Here is a 20,838-nt window from a genome sequence, read left to right as displayed (position 1 = left end):
CACATATTAAAAGCTCTCTATGATGTGATAAACAACAAAACAAACTAAATGGCGGTAAATAAAAACTTGTCTCACGCATGTCACGCTACCGTAGTATTCATAGACAAACTAAAGCTTTCCCCAACTATCATATCGTTCGATATCAAGTAACGTGTGAGATTTGTGAAAATTGTTTGCTATTGACATTTCATTTCCAATAAAACTTCATCTCGACTGATATTAGAATTGAGGTCCAATTAAATTGTTTTGTTTTTCAGAGATGTTCGAAATTTGAATGTAATAAAAAAATCGAATTTGATACAATTAACACTAATAACATTTTCACAGATAAAAAATTTGTTCTAACAAAGAGTTTATCTTTATGCTGGTCGTAATTTGCGGTATTTGACCACATCACGGAGGGTTCATGATATATGTGTACATAAAATACTATTTTAACTGACTTCAAAAAAAGGAGGAGGTTCTCAATTCGTCTGTATGTTTTTGTTTGTATGCATGTTACGCGATAACTCCGCCATTTGTGAACCGATATTAATGATTCTTTTTTTGTTGGAAAGAGGGTACCTCAGAGATAGTCCCATTTAAATTTGAAGAAAATATTCCACCTCTAAGGGTGATAAACTAGGGGATGAATGACTTTTGAGGTCGGTTTTTTTAACCGGAGGTTGGGTTATCTTTCAACCAGTGTGCTAGTAAACACACTTCATTACTGTGATTTTAGTTATCAGTTATTTTAGTGTATCTATTACATAATTTGACACACATTGCCTTACTACTTTTCAACGTATCACCATACCTATCTAGACGGAAGCGGCTTGAGCCACACTATAAAAGCTGATTTATAGTCTTCTTCGAATTATAGCTTTATATCCATGCAATAAGAGCGAAAAAGACATTATGCGTTTTGCGTCGGGCGGCGATACGAGTGTCTTCTTTTAGCTTTTATTGCATGGACATAATTTTTTCTTCGCTTTAATAAGAATGGTGATTCCTTGAATCGCAAATCTTATTCATCGCAAATCGGCTAGACTTTCGTGACACATAAGCATTTTTTAGCACACAAACGTTTTTACGCTCAGACGACACATTTTTCGTTAACGCGCGTTTACGGCGTTTTCATTGATTAAACGCGCGTACAAAGCTATACAAACGTGCGTGAGAAGCGCGTTCCTTTCAATATCAACATCACGTTGCAAGACTGAGGAAAGGGTCCTCTGGCCGCGTGCTCACGCCACTTCGCCGCTCCACCACCCGCGGTCGTTTGTAACGCTTACGCGCATATGACGCGCGTTTCGACGATGGCACTGAATTTGTGAACGTGTCCAAAGTTTTGAGTGAATCTCGTTTGAATCGCGTTAACGCGCGTCATCTGCGCCTCCTCAAAGCTCCGATCTTATTATTGAACATTAAGCTGCTTGACTTTTGCCAGCTTCTTAATTAAACCACTGTCATTATGACTGGCAAGCTTCAAAAGTAAGTAACACTTTACTAAATCTAATTGATATTAATTTTCACTTTGATGGATGTTAATAATTCTACACGTTTTGTCACCATTTTGTAATAATTGTGAGAAATAAAAAAAATGTCAAACACGACCTAAGTTCACGTAATTTAGCTGAAGAAGACCCCGGTCTGATTTAATGCAATATAACTTAACAATGAACTATTTGGATTATGCATGTTCTTTGTTGTGAAAAGGGTTCTTGTAGAGACGTACTTCCACCTTACCTATTTTTGCCGCCAAGCATTAATGTGAGCATTACTGTGCTTTGGTTTAGATGGGATATGGTGCTGGTGAAACTACAGGCCTATGGGAATTGTAGACTTTATTCCCAAGGTGACGGGCGCAGGGACAGTGTTCCTCAAATCTTTACGATTTAGAGCGTTTGCGCGCTACATCGGATTTGTATCAGGGGGTTTACCCTCGTTCTCTATCCGACATCCGTCCAATACAATTACTGTCAAATAAGTAATACTCGATCAAATTTTATTTTATTATCTTAGGGGAGCTTACAGCTACTTTTACAATTTTAGATGCCAATTAAAAGCTTCACCATATAAAAATAAGAAAATAACACTACCATAAATAACTAAGTAACACATCTATGAGAACAACAATCGCTTTATCAGTCACTTGAAAAGAAGTTATTAGTCGTAATAGTTTTTATTTTTACTGTCGTCATTGAGTTGGTTAAATGATGCTATAGATCTTGTTAGATAACTATTAGTTCTAAAATTAGTACGACTAAATGGAACATGAAGCAAATTATTCTTACGAAACTTCCTAACTGGAACTTTGAGTATAATGTTACCGAGGAACTCTGGACAATCAATCCTATTCTGTGCAATGTTCAGCAGAAAATACGCATTAAAAGACGCATGTTGCAAATAAAGCTTCATACATGATATTGTCTTTTAGAATTTCCTTAAAATAATGTATTTAAAAAAAAATACTATTTTCCACTAGCAGTTTGTATCAACTATCAAATTTAGTACAGAAACTCTCACATCATTCAAACTGTACTCAGACAACATAGGTCTCTAAAATATGATCTAAATATTTCGAAGAGTAGAAGAAAAGACATTGCGGTACAAGTACCTAAAGTAAACACAACATTTGCAAACAGACAATTCAACAAACACACACCCCCACGCACACACTCAGTCACACACACACGCACACGCACGCGCACGCGCACGCGCACGCGCACGCGCACGCGCACGCGCACGCGCACGCGCACGCGCACGCACGCACGCACGCACGCACGCACGCACGCACGCACGCACGCACGCACGCACACACACACACACACACACACACACACACACACACACACGCACACACGCACACACGCACACACACACACACACACAATTAAATGAAATGTAAAAATGAAACACTACATTAGTATAAGTTCAAAATGTTAAATGTGCATTTATAGCTATGGAAGAGCGGTGCCTCCTGACACAGGCTTGATAAGCTTAATAGGAGGTACCATCCACTGTTGATGTAAAGTTATTTGTATTACTGAAATAAACATTTTATTATTATTATTATTATTATTTAAAAAGGTGGAAGTATTACTTATTTTACAGTAATAGCTTCGGACGGATGTCGGACGAGAAATGACGGTACGAAATTTCAAAGGGATAATTTTTTATCTAGTTTAATTATTATAGTATCGCTTGTTGTACAAGCGATACAATAATAATGCTTACCAAATACACGTGGATTCAGCACAATAACAGTAAAGGCTTTTCTTCAAAACGTTAAAAATAGTTACCTCTTTATCCATTTGCTGAAATCATTCTTGAACCATAAAGCTTTGAACATGGCACTCGAAAAATCATTGTAAGGTTTAATATCCAAGAAAGAAAAATGAACGATTTATCTTTTTCCTGAAACCATGAAAGGTTTGTTTAGGTGCTGTAGTATAAAAGACGTTTTGTTATTCAATCACTCCACTTCTTAGAAGCACCCGTAGGTACTCAGAAATTATACTTAGAAGAATTTATGACAGTGATGATGAAAAAACGTAGCTTCCATCTTGTGAACAATTTTATTATCTTTCATTATCCTTTGCAGGTCAATCGTTGTTCAATAGATCATTTGATAATTAACGTTCCTTAAAATTTATACGCTCACGCGATGCGCTCCTCCTACCGCAAAATGGCGGCTATTTGGTTTCGCAAATTAGAAAAGCATTCAGTTTAATACAAATTTTTATAAATAAAAATTATTATTCTGCATTGCTAAATAAATACCCTCCGTACTACCAACAAAAACATCTCAAATAAAATGCAGTAATACACCGCAAATCCTGCACTTAAAAAGCACTAATGAAATTTTTGGTGTACTTGGATAAATATGATAATATTCCGTTTGAGTGGTTCTAACGTTTTCCATGAAATTACTCCTTAAAGTGTAGTTTATAAACACATATATTAAGGGTAAACTTAAAAAGCGCTACTTACGGTATGTTTTCAATAAATAAACACCGAAATCACCAGTCCAAACAATGACACACACGATTGTCGTGACGTATTTTTGAAGTTGTTTATTTTTTTTAAATGACAGACCCAGAAATTAAAAACTTTATGGTTTGCTAGAGTAGTTACCGAAATAGCAGTTAATATTAGTTCTTTTACCTGTTATAACTTCGATATCCGATAAATCGGTATAAAATCATCACCGGCACAAAGGTGCCGGTGATGATTTTATACCGATTTTATACCTAAAGAGGTGTGGTATGCGTCTACGGCTGCATGTACCGCGTGAGCGGTTATGTAGGCGACTTTGCTATAGGTCAAAAAGCTATTTCTAACTTCAATTATATCTTTTGTATTCGAAACTAATTTCGATTCATAGTAGTGTACTTATATAAAATAAAACATATTTCCTGTTATTTTTATATACCATTCACTCGCTAAGAAAGATTAATTCATAATTCATTCATTTATGAAAACACAGGTTGCATAAGTTGACATGTACAAAATAAGCACAACCATGAAAAACGCCCAGAACTGGTAAAGCTCGTATTTAATCATGATAACGCCAAGCCACCACCGGCAACAACTTTTGAATTTAGGTTTAGGTGTGTTACCTCATCAACCATTTTCGCCTGATTTTCATTTGTTTCTGTGTTTACAAAATTCTTTGAATGGACACGACTAAGAGCTGTATTTTAGAAGTAAAGACTGGAATTGTTATGAAAGGAGAATTATAAAGTTACCCGAAATAGGGCAAAAGATTGTAACATCAACATGGGTAATACAAAATTAAATGTTTTCATTTATACTTTGATACAAAGATGCTACATTATTATTAATAAAAATACTGAATACTAAGAAAATTTCCTTCGATCCGCCTAGATTGGAACCAACGCCTTTAGTATAGCGTGCCTGACGTTCTCTCAACTGATCTATGTAACAAATCAGCAGATTTTATGAATTTTTCTTTGTGCTTGTTGCAGATCTTTGTATTTGGTTTTTAACGACTTTTTTCCGTAGCGCCATCTGTGAGAAGTCTATGAAAGTTTTTCTTCACTCAGACAGGTACCTTTACAGCTACCAATAGAGATATCGATATAGATTAATAAATATTATAACAAACTGGTGGAATAATTTCACAAAAAAAAAATGCTAGTAAACCACCGTGATTCAATAAACTTAATAAGGTACTATATATATAATTTTTGTTGTAAATGTTATATTGTTCGATAGATTCTAAGTTACACATGTGTCGATTTTGGGATAAAGGCAACTTCCTGGTTTCACTCGGTATCGCTCAAGAACCGATGTATTGAGTTGATCAAACGTATATCCAATGCATGAGACGTTTCGCGAGACACTACAGATATATTATGTAACCTTTCCAAGGCATTATATTGCGTACACAATGATACCTCGGCCAGGAAACTTTGCCTTTATGACGTGGCAAGAATTCAACTCGACCTTCAGAATTTCTATTTCAGTAATTGAGTCCAAAGGGTCGATGTCAATGCTCAAAATACTCGAGATCTATTAATTAGCACCAATTATTTCGGAAGACTTCAAGGTTCAATTCCAACTCTATTTCTGCTTTTGATTTATATTAATTATTACATTGATAGGTCCGTAAAAGTCATAGAGTGCGTATGCAAATGCGCCTGTTTGAGAAAGGGTCGCGAGCTGCACACGTGCATTACGTTATGCGATCAAAACTGGAAGACAGTAACGCTGACATTACTGCTTGGCGGCAGAAATAGGTAAGGTGGCAGTGCTTCCCTGGACAAACTCTTTCACAAGGAGCTCTACAGCAGTAGAGAGCAACTGCAGCGCGTTCACGATACATTCACTAGATCTGTACGCAGCCATAGACTATTAGATCGCATAATTTCGTGATTATAAGTACTTTTTATCATAAAAAGGTGAAAGAGATCGAGTTTTCCACGACAATGTCAACAATACCGTTTCAAAGTTAGGTTAGTTCAGTTAGTAATTTGTTTCTTATTATTATTTCTACATAGATCGAATAAAGACAAAGAAAAATTCATTCGATCTGATTAAATTCTACCCAGCGTCTGTTGCTTCACCGTGACTACAGACGTTCTTACCAACTGAATTACAGACCTGGTCAGCAGATCTTTCGAATTTCTCTATGAGCTCGTTGCAGATCTTCGTATCGGGTTCAAATGGTTGTTTTTGCCGTAGCATCGTGGCCACCCGTGAGAAACCTTTGAAACTTTCTTCAATCAGAACGTATTTTTTCATCTACCATAGACTGGCAAGAGATGTCGTTATATTTACTGCAATATTTTATTGAACATCATGATGTTTTTACTACACAAATACTCCACTAGTTTGTTTGTTTTATGATGAATAATGTTATTGATTAAGAATAATGTGACAAAAACAAAATATGTCTAATAGTATTTTAAACAATCGTTGCATAATGAGGGCTTAGAATAATAACGCATAGAAACCTAGTCCGCACACGCTAATAGAGGCAAATTGCCCAATGGGCCTACACGAGCGGGCGGGCCTTCAGTGCTCAAGGTCAACTTGCACCGCGAACAGCTCAAGAATTTTAGCTAAAAATGACGAAATGTTAGACAAACATAAAACAGATACTAACATCACATTCCACAAGGAAGTAACGCGTTTCGACTTGTATTTTTATATAAATATTCACTAAAACCGAAAATTAACATACTAATAAAGCTAGCCTACATGAATTTGATTTTTGCCTCACTTGGGACTGTTCGTTTGATATGAAACTATCATTCGATGCGTTATTATTCTAAGAATGAGGGTTCCTAAAGTCGAGTACCGTGTTTAGGCCAAGAGGCTGTGCCGAGTGGTCTAAGTTATAGGTACAAGATTGTAAGATCTAATTAAAAATGTAATAATTATATAAAGTACTTTTTTAACGAGTGAATAAAATTTGAAAGAGAATCAATATTTAACTTATATTTTGCTACTAAACCATGACAGCAAACGCAATTTTTAAAAATAAATTCTATAGCATTTATTAGGGTAGACACAGATTAAGTAGCAGTAAAGGTCTACCTTACCTATTTCTGCCGCCAAGCAGTAATGTGAACATTACTGCGTTCCGGTTTCGAAGGGCAACGGTGGTGGAAATTACAAGCTCATGGGACTTGTCAACTTATGTCTCAGGGTGTCGGGCGAGGTGGCAGTGCGCCTCAGGTGTTTGTGTTAAAGCTCTGAGTGGCACTGCAACTAAAAAAAAAAGGCAGACAACTTGTTCGTCGCATCACTTACTATTATAAAAAAAAGATTCCACCATACAGCCTCTTAATATATTTAGACGAGAATCAAACAAACGCTACAAAACTAAAAACCAAAAAGATAGAAAAGAACTGGTCAAATACCGCATACATTTTAACCAATAATTTGTTAAGATTTATGTCCTGGTTACCTGGTTGGACTTTTAGGCCAATTTAACCAATCAGGAGGCAGTATAGCGTTTGAGTAGCGCCCTAATTGATATTTTAATTAACAATAACACGACGTTCTTTTTTTGAAACTCAATATAGTTCTGCGTAGAGAACTTTAATGAAATTTTTCAGCTCAGTGGCGAGTACCATAAACAATAGGATTTTGTTTCAGAGCTAAAAATAGCGCGTTTATGATATCGTTTATGAAATTATAATTGACAGATTAAAGTACAGGAGTAGAAAAAGTAAAATTCCATATTACGAATCCGTCACAAACGTCGTAAATAGAAAGAAGCCAATTTCTTTGAAAACAAGTTTAATGAATTTGGTAACTTGCACCAGCGCCTGAGTAAATTTATGAAAAAGTATAAAAAAAACACAAAAAAGTGCGATAGACGTAATATGAATGCATGGAACGAAATGAATTGGCTGCTCCCGCCAGTCGCCTTTACAATGTCACTTTATTCATTTAAAGGGTAATATATACGCTTATATAATAAGATTCAAATTGATATTAAAAATGTGCGAGGTTTAAAACGGTTGTGAAGAAAAAATTCTTTACAAAGGTGTTTATTATCATGTAGATTCTATGTAAAAATTTTACTGACAGTGATCCGGTTAGTTACTTTACCAACGATCTCTTTAAAATAAATATTGTAAAAAATAAATGTGAACTAACATCTATTCTTCTTAAGTCGGTTGAAGCATCGTGTTAGAAAGATTAGCCAGTCTAGGCACTGCGTAACCGTGTTTAGTAGCTGTTACCGGTGTACGCCGCGAGAAGACTCTTTCCATGCACGCCTATTATCATCTATTAAGAAAGAGCCAATTCCCACCACCCTTTTCTCTTCTCAAGGAATCAGCATTAAGGCGAGGTATTTGGCCGCGGCCTGGATGTTAGGAGGTGAGTTGTGGGGGACCATCACTCGCATCCCGCAATCCGCGATAGACGGACAAAATTTGACACAGATACGAAGAGTGTCTACCAGAAAGGTTATAATAAATATTTTAAGAAATCTTGAAGAACGTGGTTGGCTCCTTTAGCAAAAAATAACCTAGAATAACTGATTACTAAATATGTCCACACAAAATGTATGGTAAAAAGTTTTTGCGATTTCTGACATTTCGAGTACTCTTACCTCATAGACTATTGATCCTTATCAGAGACCGGATCGAATCCTTCTAGAATCGCTGTAGTTACAAGAAAACGGTTCTAGAAGGCTATGCATGAATTTTGAAGAGATTTTGAAAAAATGGTACAGTCTGTAAGATAAAAGGCAATTTTTACAAAACTTTTTTTATGCCATTCGATCTGGTATCTGGTAAGAATCAATAGGATCAATCTTCTGGAAATAACGGATCGAATTTAAAACGTCGTTTATTGTATCCTAACAGGACGATTTTAATTGAAACAAATTTAGTCAATTAATTAACATGAATAGGTAAAAGCTAAAACTGATACTGTTCTACATAATCTCAGTATAGAGTACTAAAAAAACCGACCTCAAATGTACGTGGAATTACGTCTATTTGCTAAGTTTTATTGAGATATCCTTAAATTCGCCACTATACAGGACTTGACACTAGAGATAATAAAAATCGGTTCTCACTGCTCAAACTATATTGAGAGAGAAACGCCTTGAATTGGAGAAATAGCAAACTCAACACAAACATACATACATACATACAAAAAAAAGACATACAGTCGAATTGAGAACCTCCTCCTTTTTGGAAGTCGGTTAAAAATATGTTGCGTAACTACTGAAACTAATAGATTTCCTTCGAAAGGAAATTTCTGTCTATGTTTAGAACACCTCTTGTAATTAAAATATCATAGTGATAATTCGAAATATTCTAAGAGCTTGGAAGGTTAAATAGTTTGAGAAATAATTTAGTCTAAAAGGCCATCCTTATTGGAAACGTACTTCTACGAAAGTTCATGAATAAGCAAATCCCGACGTGCAAAATAAATGTTCATTTATTTGTGAGCGAAACTTGGAGCATTCGAAAAAAATATTTTTATGATACCCAGTGACGGGACGCACAAATCGTGCGCCTGGTGGTAAACGACACGCCTGTCCATAACAGTTGCAGTGCCACTTGGTGTTTAAATCATAAAGATCTGAGGGGCACTGCCACTGTCCCCGTCACCATGAGACGTAAGTTGACAAATCCCATGTGCCTGTAACTTTACCAGCACCCTTCAAAACCGATAAAATCGATACCTCCAATCAATTAATTTTTTTGTTTGTTTATTTTTTCACAAAATTTGTTATTTTTGTTTTTTTCGGATTTTGTTTTTTGTTTCTTTCTTTTTTTTTGATAAAATTCGGGGAGCTTAATATTACCTAAAATAAGCCTGTTTACATTAAAAACAGAAAATTACCAAAAAATGTAATTGTATACATTGGAGGTATCAAAATATTATTGATTGTATCAAAATGACATACGGCTGACCAAAACGATTAGATGCGTTTCTTATCTCCTTCATACACAATGGGTTTACAAGTGGACATCAAGGTTGGGACAGGCCTTTGCTGTTCGCAATTAAAAATGGCGGCTCAATAAACAGGCGTCTGCTAATCTCCAAATTTCAACTTGAATATAATTAAGATTCGTACCAGTACAAAGAGATTTTATATTAGATTGCTAACGAACGTTTTGTTTGTTATTTACTTCGGCATGATCCTTTAATGCGTCACCAGAGAGAAAAACTAGATAGAAAGATGCAAGATCAAATGGTTTAATTAATTACTATTAAATAACGGTTTTACAAAAAAAATTATATATTAGATTACATATTACTTAGATACACCTAAGGATATTGTCTAAAGCATGTGCTAATTTGTTACACGATAGGATGTACGATACTTCACCAAATCCTGAAACCAGGATAAAATAAATATCTAAATCGAATTATTTACGAATAAAATAATCGGCCGGATCGTAGGATTTTTTTCTGAATGTTCGATCTTTGTATTAATAATTTTAACAAACTAGTGGAGTAATTTCACATAAAAATAATTGAATATCAATTCAATAAAAATTCAAACACAATGTATAGCGACGTCTCTAGCCAGGATTGGTCGCTGTAAAGCTATCTAACTGGGTGACGAAATATCATAGATTTCTCATAGACGAAACGCAGTAAATGTGGATGGAAGATGGTTTGAAGGGTTTTAAGAGGACGTCCTTGAAGGATTTATAGATCAGTGATGTCCTCAAAAAGGCTGGGATCCGAAGTGACAAGAATAAAAGAAGTATGAAAAGTGTAGTTGATGTATGTGAGGCTCGAAACTTGTGTCAGGATAGAGTAAGGTGGCGTTCCGTGCGAGGAGGGAACCGTCCCCGTCGTGCCGCGAGTGCGGCGCTGCGGATGACACCGCGCAGCACACCCTCGAGGTGTGCAGCCGGTGGGATGAGCAGCGCCGCACTCTGACGGTGACTGTAGGGCAGGACCTCTCGCTGCCGAGCGTGGTTGCCGCCATGCTCGATAGCGAGGAGTCCTGGGAGGCGGTGGCTTCCTTTTGCACAGAGGTTATGTCGCAAAAGGAGGCCGCGGAGCGGGTGCGCGAGGACGCGGCGGACGCGCACCCGCTTCGGCGCAGACGTACGGGGAGAAGGCGAAGGCAGTTCGCTGCTCGCCTGATCCCCTAGTGAAGCCAGCGGGCTCTGGACAGGGACTCCGGAGCCTGCATTGCACGGCCTCACTCGTCTGGGGGGTGGGTCGGAGGACAACCGACTCGCCCCTCCGTTGGCGCGGGAGCCCTGGCGCAAGCTAGGGCGGCCGGGCGGCGTCGTGGTGAATGTTCACCGATCCCACGGCGCCGACTCAACCGGCGAGAGGGAAACCCGGGGGGGTTTTAGTGGGGTAGGCCCTCCAGTCTGGAGGGAGAGTCCCCGCATAACCCCTGAGTCTCCCTGGGCTCAGGGGTATCCATAAAGATTTCCACCCCGTCAAAAAAAAAAAAAAGTGGCATTCCGTGGTCTCTGCCTACCCCTACAAGGACAGGGACAAGGGCACGATCTTATGTATGTGTGTATATATGTACCTTTGTTGTTAATAATTATAACAAACCAGTGGAGAAACTTCACAAAAAAATCATGGTAGTAAAAATCATAATATTCATTAAGAATTGAATAATACATCCAAAAGTCAAATGTTGATTTTCTGACAGGGAGATCTCAGGGGAGCTACCATGCTCCGTCGGGTTAATGCGGTTATTAGCATAGCCACACAAAGGGAGGGCGTCAGAGTGCTGTCGCGTTTTAGACTACTAATCGCGGGAACTCAATTTCATTTATTTAAAGTAGATTTAGTACTTAAGCTTCAAATGTATATTATCTTTTTATATCTTTATACATTCATATGCTTCACGCCCTTTTCACATCGGGTTAGGCAACAACTATCCACTTGCAACGGTTCTGACACAAATCTTGCGCCTGATGCTTACATACATGCTCGTCGGTTAAAGATTACTCTTCACCTGCCTTTCTCTCGAACGTTCTCAATTTAGTCATGTTAAGTTCGCCTTGGCCGGTTCTTACGAACTTGACCACTCACACTCGCCACATAAACCTGTTTTGTCAATCTTCTTTCATTCATTCACTCTACATTTCCGAACCATCTAAGCGTTCCTTTTTATATCTTGCCACTACATCTTTTTCCATACCACAACGCTCTTTTATCCTTATTCCTTAATTCGCCATCCATCAGACACACGTCACATGTATTTAGGTAGTTAATAATATTTTCATCAAATAAGCTAGCTTCACCATCAACCTGATTTTAATTTTACGGATAAACGATTTAGTTAAACTTAACTTGTCAATAAAGAGTGAACCTGAAACTAACACTTCTCTTTTCTTGGTAAGCTATCTCCTACCGGAGGTCTACTATCATTATAGCCACTTGAGCTCGTATAGATGCAGCTCGGAAAAGTAAAACCTGTTGAAAGTGTTTCTATATATTTTCAAAGTATTTTTGTAAAGTATCTGTCACAATCTATTCACAAAGTGTTTTTGTAAAATATCTACTACTTGTATTGCAATTTTTTCACAAAGTGTTTTAGTAACATTTGTGTCACTATCTATTACTGTTCACAACATTAATAATAATTCGTTTATTTGCTTAAAACATGGTATAACAGAAGATGTTACAAGAGATAGTGCCAGTACAAACATGTTTCCCATATATTAAATAGCATGCAAATGTTTAGTTATATAATGTCAATTAGACTACCACAACACTGTATTGTCACAAACATGTCAAGTTACAAAGTAATTTAGTTAAGAATGATAATCTTGAAGATAAAGTCTTACATCTTATGTCAAAATAAGAGTTTAGAAGCATTATTTATCCACTACTCCATCAATTTGATAGGTATTTTATAATGAAATATGTATTTATCCAAATTCTTGTATAGTGCATAATAATTTAGTTATTGTTTCCTGTATTTAGTCTGCAGGAAGAAATTTCTTGTATAATTCTTCCTGTATAATAAATATTTATACAGTAATAAATATATACATATATAATTTAATGAAGACTAAATATTCACTAAGTAGTTTTGTTAAACATCTTCTGTTACTATCTATTACTAAATATATTTGTTACAAAAATACTTTATAAATAAACATTTACAAAGTATTTTTGTAAAAATATGTTGCTATTTGCTCACAATGTATTTTTGTAAAATATCTGTTATTGTCTAGTCACAAAGTATTTTCGTAAAATATTTGTTATTATTTATTTACAAAGTATGTATGAAAAATTCATAATGATTTACATTTTAGACGGATGTATAAACTACTACTTACCACTTACAATTATTTTTTTAAATTCCTTAATTAAATGTCAAAGAGTCTAATTAATCTAGGTGCCATTAATAGCAGCTCTAACAAACAACAGTAGTAAAATGTTACGAGAAAATCAAGGCAACAATCATCAAATAATTTAGTAGCCATGAAACGAAATATTAAATTGACTTGTTCAGATTGCAAAGGGTGACTATTTGTGAACCAATTACAATTGGCGGAATCGCTTTCTGTACCTTTTCGGAATGTTAAAGGACTATGAAATTTCACCAAAGCAAAATCCTATTATGGAGTCGTTGCTTCTTCTGCGTCAATAAAATTAACATTAATGTTGTTTGTTACAGGTCGTTGGAGGACGAATTTCTATCTTTCGCAGAAGGTAAGGAAAACTATTTACTTAAAATTTCTTAAATTATAATAGTAATTGGAAATTAAACTATTTTTTCTACGGTTTGTTTGAAGAAACTATATTTGCTTTTCGCACAAATACGCAATTTAGATCCGAAAAAAAATAGTTTTATTTCATATGTAGCATTTGCGAAAATGTAATATGTTCTCAAACCGCGCGTCACCGCTGCAAACGCGTGTCGCCGCGCGTTTACATTATGGGCACGGACAGGACATTGTAGCTGTTTAAATGATCACGTGTTATTGTTCACTGCAAGCATTTGCGCACACCGCGCGGCAGGTGTGCGTCCATCTGAACCTACCCTTAACGGTAATTCGGTCTCCCAGTGGGATAAACAGTGACCACAAATTCTGAAACTTTATGCTACCTCCATTAGCAGCACTTTCAGAGCCTCTTCCATATCTACACTCCGGGTGATTTAATTTTTTAAAATAGATTCTCTGGAACGTGTCTGGTACGAACAATAGAGGGCGGCACTGATGAGAGACATGCAGATCAACCGAACAACCGTAGGTGCTATAAATTGAATACTAAGCAATCCCCACACGAAACAGGCAAAAAGCCTGTCAGTATTTGTTGAATTGGCTCTCCAGCAGCGCCGCTCAGATATGTAAACTATAGTTTAGGATACGATGGCACTGGCATATACATTGTATAAAAGTTCTAAATAAATAAAGATTTTAAAAAAAAAAAACACGTAGATTCTAAATTTAGTAATGTACACCGAGGTCAACCTTCGTCTCCTTTACCATAAAAACTTTTTTTAATCATAATTATCCTAACTTCTAATTAGAGGATTAAGTAGGTTAAATCATCTTGTTGGACAGACTAGCAAGTCTAGGTACCCGTTGTTACCGTGACTAGCTGTTGTCAGTGCGCACCGCGAGTAGGCTCTTTGCAAGCTCTTTGTGCCCGTTGTACCCTAATACCTGTACGAGGGAGAATCTCTACGCGGCCACGGAAAGCGCAGTCAAGGTGGCAACATATCATTCAAAGTCAATATAGTCCTAAAATAAAAAAAACATCGACACGGTAAAGAGAAGATTAGAGGATTTTAAAATGTTTATTTTTTATTATATCACAAATGACGGGACGATCACGCTTATCCATAGCAGTTGCAGCTCCACTAAAAGCTTTAAAGCGCAAAGATCTTAGGGGCACTGTCACTACATCCGCCACCCTGAGATATAAGTTGACAAATCCCATGTGCCTGTAATTTCACCAGCACCCTTACCCTTCCAAACCGGAACGCAACGCTCACAGTACTGCTTGGCGGCAGAAATAGTTAAGATGGCAGTAATTCCCTGGACGAACTCTTTCATAAAGAGCTGTACTGCTATGTAACATGACAATATGATTGTAGTTTATTGTTTAATGACAATTTTACTCGAGACGAGTCATACAACTTCAGTGATAAAATCTTATCATATCATATCGATGACAAAACTTCTTATCATATCGATGGCACTATAATATTATCCCGGCGCAGAACTTAGCCACGCTGATCATGCCACAAGTAGCCGCCATGCTGGGTGTGCATTGGATATGTTTGCCAACTTCACGCAAAATAGGCACCTTGACGTCGAGTTGCGGACACCAGCCCGTTACACTAAGTACCAAGTATGTTTGCCATCGTGATAAAAGGATTTTCCAATCGGCGTAAGGTATTCGCCGGTTGTTGCCCGCCGTGTATGCCATTGCGGGAAGGCTCCTTTCGTGCACTCCAAAGTAGCTGAACAGCTAAAGTTAATACTCTTACTTTTATTACATACGACTAAACTGTTACGTCAATGTAGACAAATAAATCTCTTTATCGCTATTGTTATCTACATAGCATCAAATCTCTTCACGTAATCGGAACGAAAACTAGGTTTGAGCGTCTTTAATTTGGCTAGTTTTTTCACAGTCAATAGATCATTCATGATACATAAAACTTGGACAATCTTCATGATAATATTTACAGCATAATTTAAGTTGACTTCAAAATTTGAACTGAAGAATGCAATTTTTTTTATATACTATGCGATAGGACGAACAAGTCGTGCGCCTGATGGTAAACGACATGCCTGTCCATAGCAGTTGCAGTGCCACTCCGTGCTTTAAATCGCAAAGATCTGAGGGGCACTGCCACTGCGACCATCACCCTGAGACATGAATTGAAGTCCTGTGTAATGTGTTTGTACTAGCACGCCAACCTTTCAAAACCTAAAAAATTACGCCGTACGGCGCGGCGGCAGAACTGGGTAAGGTAGCAGTACATCCTTGGTAGAACTCTTTCACAAGGAGCTCTACTGCTACTGCATTTCGAAAGTTGCAATGTTTATTACAGTTCAAAGTTTGTAGTATCGGCAGTTCTTTAGCTTCAAAACCATCAGCATGAGCGTTTGAACAACATAGATAAATTTTTACAAGTTATAACAAACAGATACGACTGTTCTCCTGTCTCTTCGAGTGTATGATTTATAAATCAAAATTTATTATAAAAACTCTGACTCGATTTGTAGCTCAGTTGGAAGAGCGGTAACACGGGTTAGGCATACAGACACTGGTTCGGGTCCAGTCAGAAGGAAATTTTCTCTGTGTTTGTTTTGTCTTTGCATTAATAATAACAATTAATGTTAAACAATATGAAATTAATCATTAATAATAAATAATATGAAACTTAGAACTATTGTCAGTCGTAGACGTAGATATCATTGTGTTATTTGTAATTGAAACTGCAATAGTGTATTATTAATTTTTTACTGATTTCTTCAAAACTCATTTTAACTTTAGGATTACATTTTTTATGATATAAAATGACGGGACGAACAATTCGTGCGCCACTCAAAGCTTTCAATCGCAAAGATCTGGGGGACACTGCTACTACCCCCGCCACCCTGAGATATAAGTTGGCACGTCAAAATGTGCCTGTAATTTATATTACTTGTGTTTTTTATTTCACTATAATATTTAACCCAACGAATTAGTTTTACAATGGTAAAGTCGCATGACATTTTGTTTGATAGGAAGGTTTCTTAAAAAACGTCTCAAATTTTTTTACGTTCTATGATTTATTTATGTGCATGATTTATTGGCCGTAAGGTTTAGTGATGAAAATGAAAAATGATGTCATACACAGAATTGTTTATTCTAAAAGACCTTCCTATAGAGGCCCAATTTTATTGTAATCAATGTTGAAATAAAAATCAATGTTCAGAAACGTTTGAATAGATATACATATTTCAAGTTGATTTCATAATATATTTTTGTGTTAAGTACTTACATGTACATAGTTCTTTATTACCTAGAACGATGATTTTCAAAGTGGTCGTAATCGACCCCCAAGGGTCCACACGAAGAGAAAAAGGATTACTAACATCGAACCCTAAAACACTGTTGAAAACTTTAGCGACTGTTATAATAAAATCTCGCTAACAAGAAAAGGCATTACGAATCTTTATTCGTATCAAAAGATTTGAACAAATTAATATAACAGACACGCCACTGGGTGACGGTGGTGGTAGGTGAAGTAGACTGACATCGTAACTACTACTATAACATATAGAATTGATTACGATTTAGGAAAACTTTATGAGAAGAATTGTCTCAAAGAAAAGAACTAGATTGACCGATTGGATCAGCTAACGTGGAATATTTACGTAAAACCACCACCACACGCGGACTGGTCCACTTTTAACAAAATCCGGTGGACAAAATTCATTTCTCTATTCTACTTTAAGTTTAATTAAGATTAAATTTGAATTAGATTAGAATTGCAATTAGATCCCTTTTAATTAATATGGAGATAAATAAAGATATTTTATTATTATTATTATTATTATTATCGTATTTATTTTAAACTCTCGCCTCTCCCAAGGCCTAAAAGATTAATTTTGAATTTTATTATTATTATTATTATTATTATTATTAATTATAATTTACATTGAAAATTACACATATATATATATATATATATATATATAAATATACATCATAATAGTCTTTATTATTCTAATAGCTGCAGAGCTTTTTGTGAAATAGTTTATCCAGGGAAGTACTGCTAACGTACCTATTTCGTCAGCCAAGCAGTAATGTACGCATTACCGTGTTATAGTTTTTAATAATAATAATAATAATAATAATAATAATAATAATAACGCACACACTCAACATAGCCCCGCACTAGGGAAACCCTGTGTCGCGGGTGCCATGGACACACACATAGACAACCACAAATTACACCCAAACTCACGAGAGAAATAATAGTTTTGAAGAGTAAGCGCACTGGTGAAATTGGAAAGATAGGAAAAGAAGGAAAAAAAAGATATGACGAAACAGAATCACTAGCAACATTAAATTAAAATACAAATCGTCAACTAAATTTGAATACCACATACTGGTTTTGGACGTAATCACTTTTTTACACGTCAAGCGCAATATCGAGCAACTAAAGCTTGGAATATAATTTGTCGACCCTCTTTTAGGTATATAATAAAGGTAGAATCATAGATTGTCATATAATTATTTCTAATAATTTTGTTTTTTTATATATATATTATTTATAACCAGTCGCCAGACTATAATTAAATTGTTTGAGTCATTTTTGGCTTTTGAGAGCGAGATAGCCACTGCTTCAGTCTCTTCTAGTCATCGAAAACGTGCTATCGTTCCAGTCTCTTAATATTGCCACCTTCAACCAGTGCTTTAGCGATAGGATTCGGATGAGTATTGAGTCCATCCCTGTGTTTACGTCTATATACGTCCATCACTTCTACAATCGTTGGAATCTCCAGGTATTCGTGGATTTCAATGTCCCTGGTGTACCATGAGGCACCACTGATAGTTCGAAGGATGTTCTTTTGGGCTCCATGAAGTCATTGCATGTTTGATTTGGAGGCAGTGGCCCTTAACTGAATGCCATATCAGCTTAAATATGGCACAATACACCATGAGCTTGTTACTAAGAGACAGGACGGACTGCCTACCCAGAAGTCATAATAGGTTTATGAATTTAACCGACGAAATTATTTACATACGCAAGGCATGAGTCACTTGTCAACTTATTTCTCAGGATGACGGGCGGGGGATGTGTCGATGTCCGTCAGATCTTTGTGATGTAAAAGTTTAAGTGGCACTGTCTCAAAACTTTAAACGTTATTAATTATGATTTTTGTCCAGTCGAAACTGGCAGTATTTACATAAGTGTTCCTCAGCCCCGGCGCCTTGAGTCAATATTTTTTGCGATCACGTCATCTGGAGTACACCACGCTGAGCGAGGATATTAAAAAAGCAATAAGACGAGACTCGATATTAGAACTGGGACGCTTATTTTCTCTTAACATTATGACGTGTTATGGTGTACGTTGTTAAGTCTAGACGTAAAACTAGTAAAGGCTGTAGTGTATGAACTTAGTGCGGTTTTTATGCAGTCCCATTGTTAACTTATATGAAAAGTATTATATTTATTAATAATAATATAGAGAATAAGAGATTATTTAATAATAATAACGCACACACTTAACATAGCCCCGCACTAGGGAAACCCTGTATCGCGGGTGCCATGTACACACAAACAGACAATCACAAATTGATGAGAGAAATAAATGCAGGCCATACAAATATTTCTCCCAGACCGGGAATCGAACCTGGGACCTCTGCGTGGCAGTCCAACATGGTAACCGTTTGGCCACGGAGACAGTAAGTAAAAAGTATATACGTGCTCTATATTTGCAGTGCTTTGCTCGGTATTTCTTACCTTCACTTTACAATTAATTTTGTACGTGGAGCGCACTATACGTTTCCGGAATGAATAAGAAAAAAATAATATAAATGGTCAAAAATGAATTCATTGTTTCTCAAAATATTCTCCGTTATCGTTAATACACTTTTTCATACGAATGAACCAAATTTAAAAGCATTTATGCCACTCCTCCGTGACAATCTCTGAAACATATATTTCATACTATTCGACAGCCTCTTCAGGTGATGAAAATCGTTGACCGCGTAACTGGTTCTGAATTTTCGGAAATAAATAAAAGTCACAACGTGTCAGGTTGGGACTGTACGCGGATGGCTCATAAGATCAACGTTGTTCACCTCCTACAATTCATTTGTCTGTCTGGCCATGTGAGAATTGGCATTATCGTGGTGCAAGATGATACGGCGTTTACTGTTATTTTTACGGAGTTTGTCAATAACTTCCGGCAAACAAATGGTCGCGTACCAATCATTATTCACGGTACAACGGTTCTCCAAAGCAGCAATAGCCACGTGTCCAGTTTTATCAAAAAAAAAAAAAGAAAAAAGAAGCAATCATCCGCTTAGATGCACTTTGCACGCGCGCCACTTTGGTTGGTTTCGGCTCATCTCGAAAGACCCATATGCTCGATTGCTGCTTTGTTTTGGGATCGTAACTATAAATCCATGTTTCGTCACCTGTTACTATGTCCCATACCAAATTTGACGCCCCTTCGTTGAATCTGATAAGCATGGCATTGCACCAAGGGACGCGATCCTTTTTTTGAGCCTCAGTCAAATTGTATGGGATCCACGGAGAGCACAGCATATTCACACCTAAATGTTTGTGTAGTATTGATTGTATTTGACTCGTACCTATGCCTAAAGATGCCCGAATCTCGTGGTATGTCACATGCGTGTCTGTTTTGATCATACGGCACACAGCATCAATGTTTTTGTTGTTCACAGCTGTGGACGGGCGACCATGACGAAATTTGACACTGAGACTTACACGACCGCGTTTGAATTCTGCAAAACAACTATAAATAATCGTCTTGCATGGTGCTTCATCGCCAAAAGCAGTTTGAAGCCTAGCGAAGCTCCGCTGAGCTGTTAAATTACACTTCCAAGTTGAAGAAAATCATACTACAAAAATTTTCACGAGTTAAATCCATGGTGATGTAGACAACCAATTGCTAAAATGACGCCACAATGTAAAAACAAGTGACAGTCAAATGAAACAAACTGTATTCTTAAATATATATAAATATTAGACAACATCACATACGTTGCTCTGATCCCAAAGTAAGTAGCTAAAGCACTTGTGTTTAGGAAATCGGAAAGAACGACGGTACCACAAACACCCAGACCCGAGACAATATAGAAAAGTTAGTTTCTACACTGACCCGACCGGGGATCGAACTCGAGACCTCAGAGATGGTAACACCATGA

General features: G+C 36.7%; 1 protein-coding gene across 1 annotated transcript in view; it reads left to right on the top strand.

The window, feature by feature from the left end:
- The window catches only part of LOC113234193 (prolactin-releasing peptide receptor-like), a 142,551-nt gene that overhangs the window by 50,188 nt on the left and 71,525 nt on the right, over window positions 1-20,838 (top strand). The window contains exon 2 of the mRNA XM_026469493.1: window positions 13,604-13,638. The gene's annotated coding sequence lies outside the window, so the exon portion shown is untranslated. The remainder of the gene's footprint in view (window positions 1-13,603; window positions 13,639-20,838) is intronic.

The sequence above is a fragment of the Hyposmocoma kahamanoa genome, unplaced genomic scaffold (genome assembly GCF_003589595.1).
Source record: "Hyposmocoma kahamanoa isolate Upper Pololo Valley unplaced genomic scaffold, ASM358959v1 81, whole genome shotgun sequence".
NCBI lineage: Eukaryota > Metazoa > Arthropoda > Insecta > Lepidoptera > Cosmopterigidae > Hyposmocoma > Hyposmocoma kahamanoa.
This window is presented reverse-complemented; position numbering and strand designations above follow the sequence as displayed.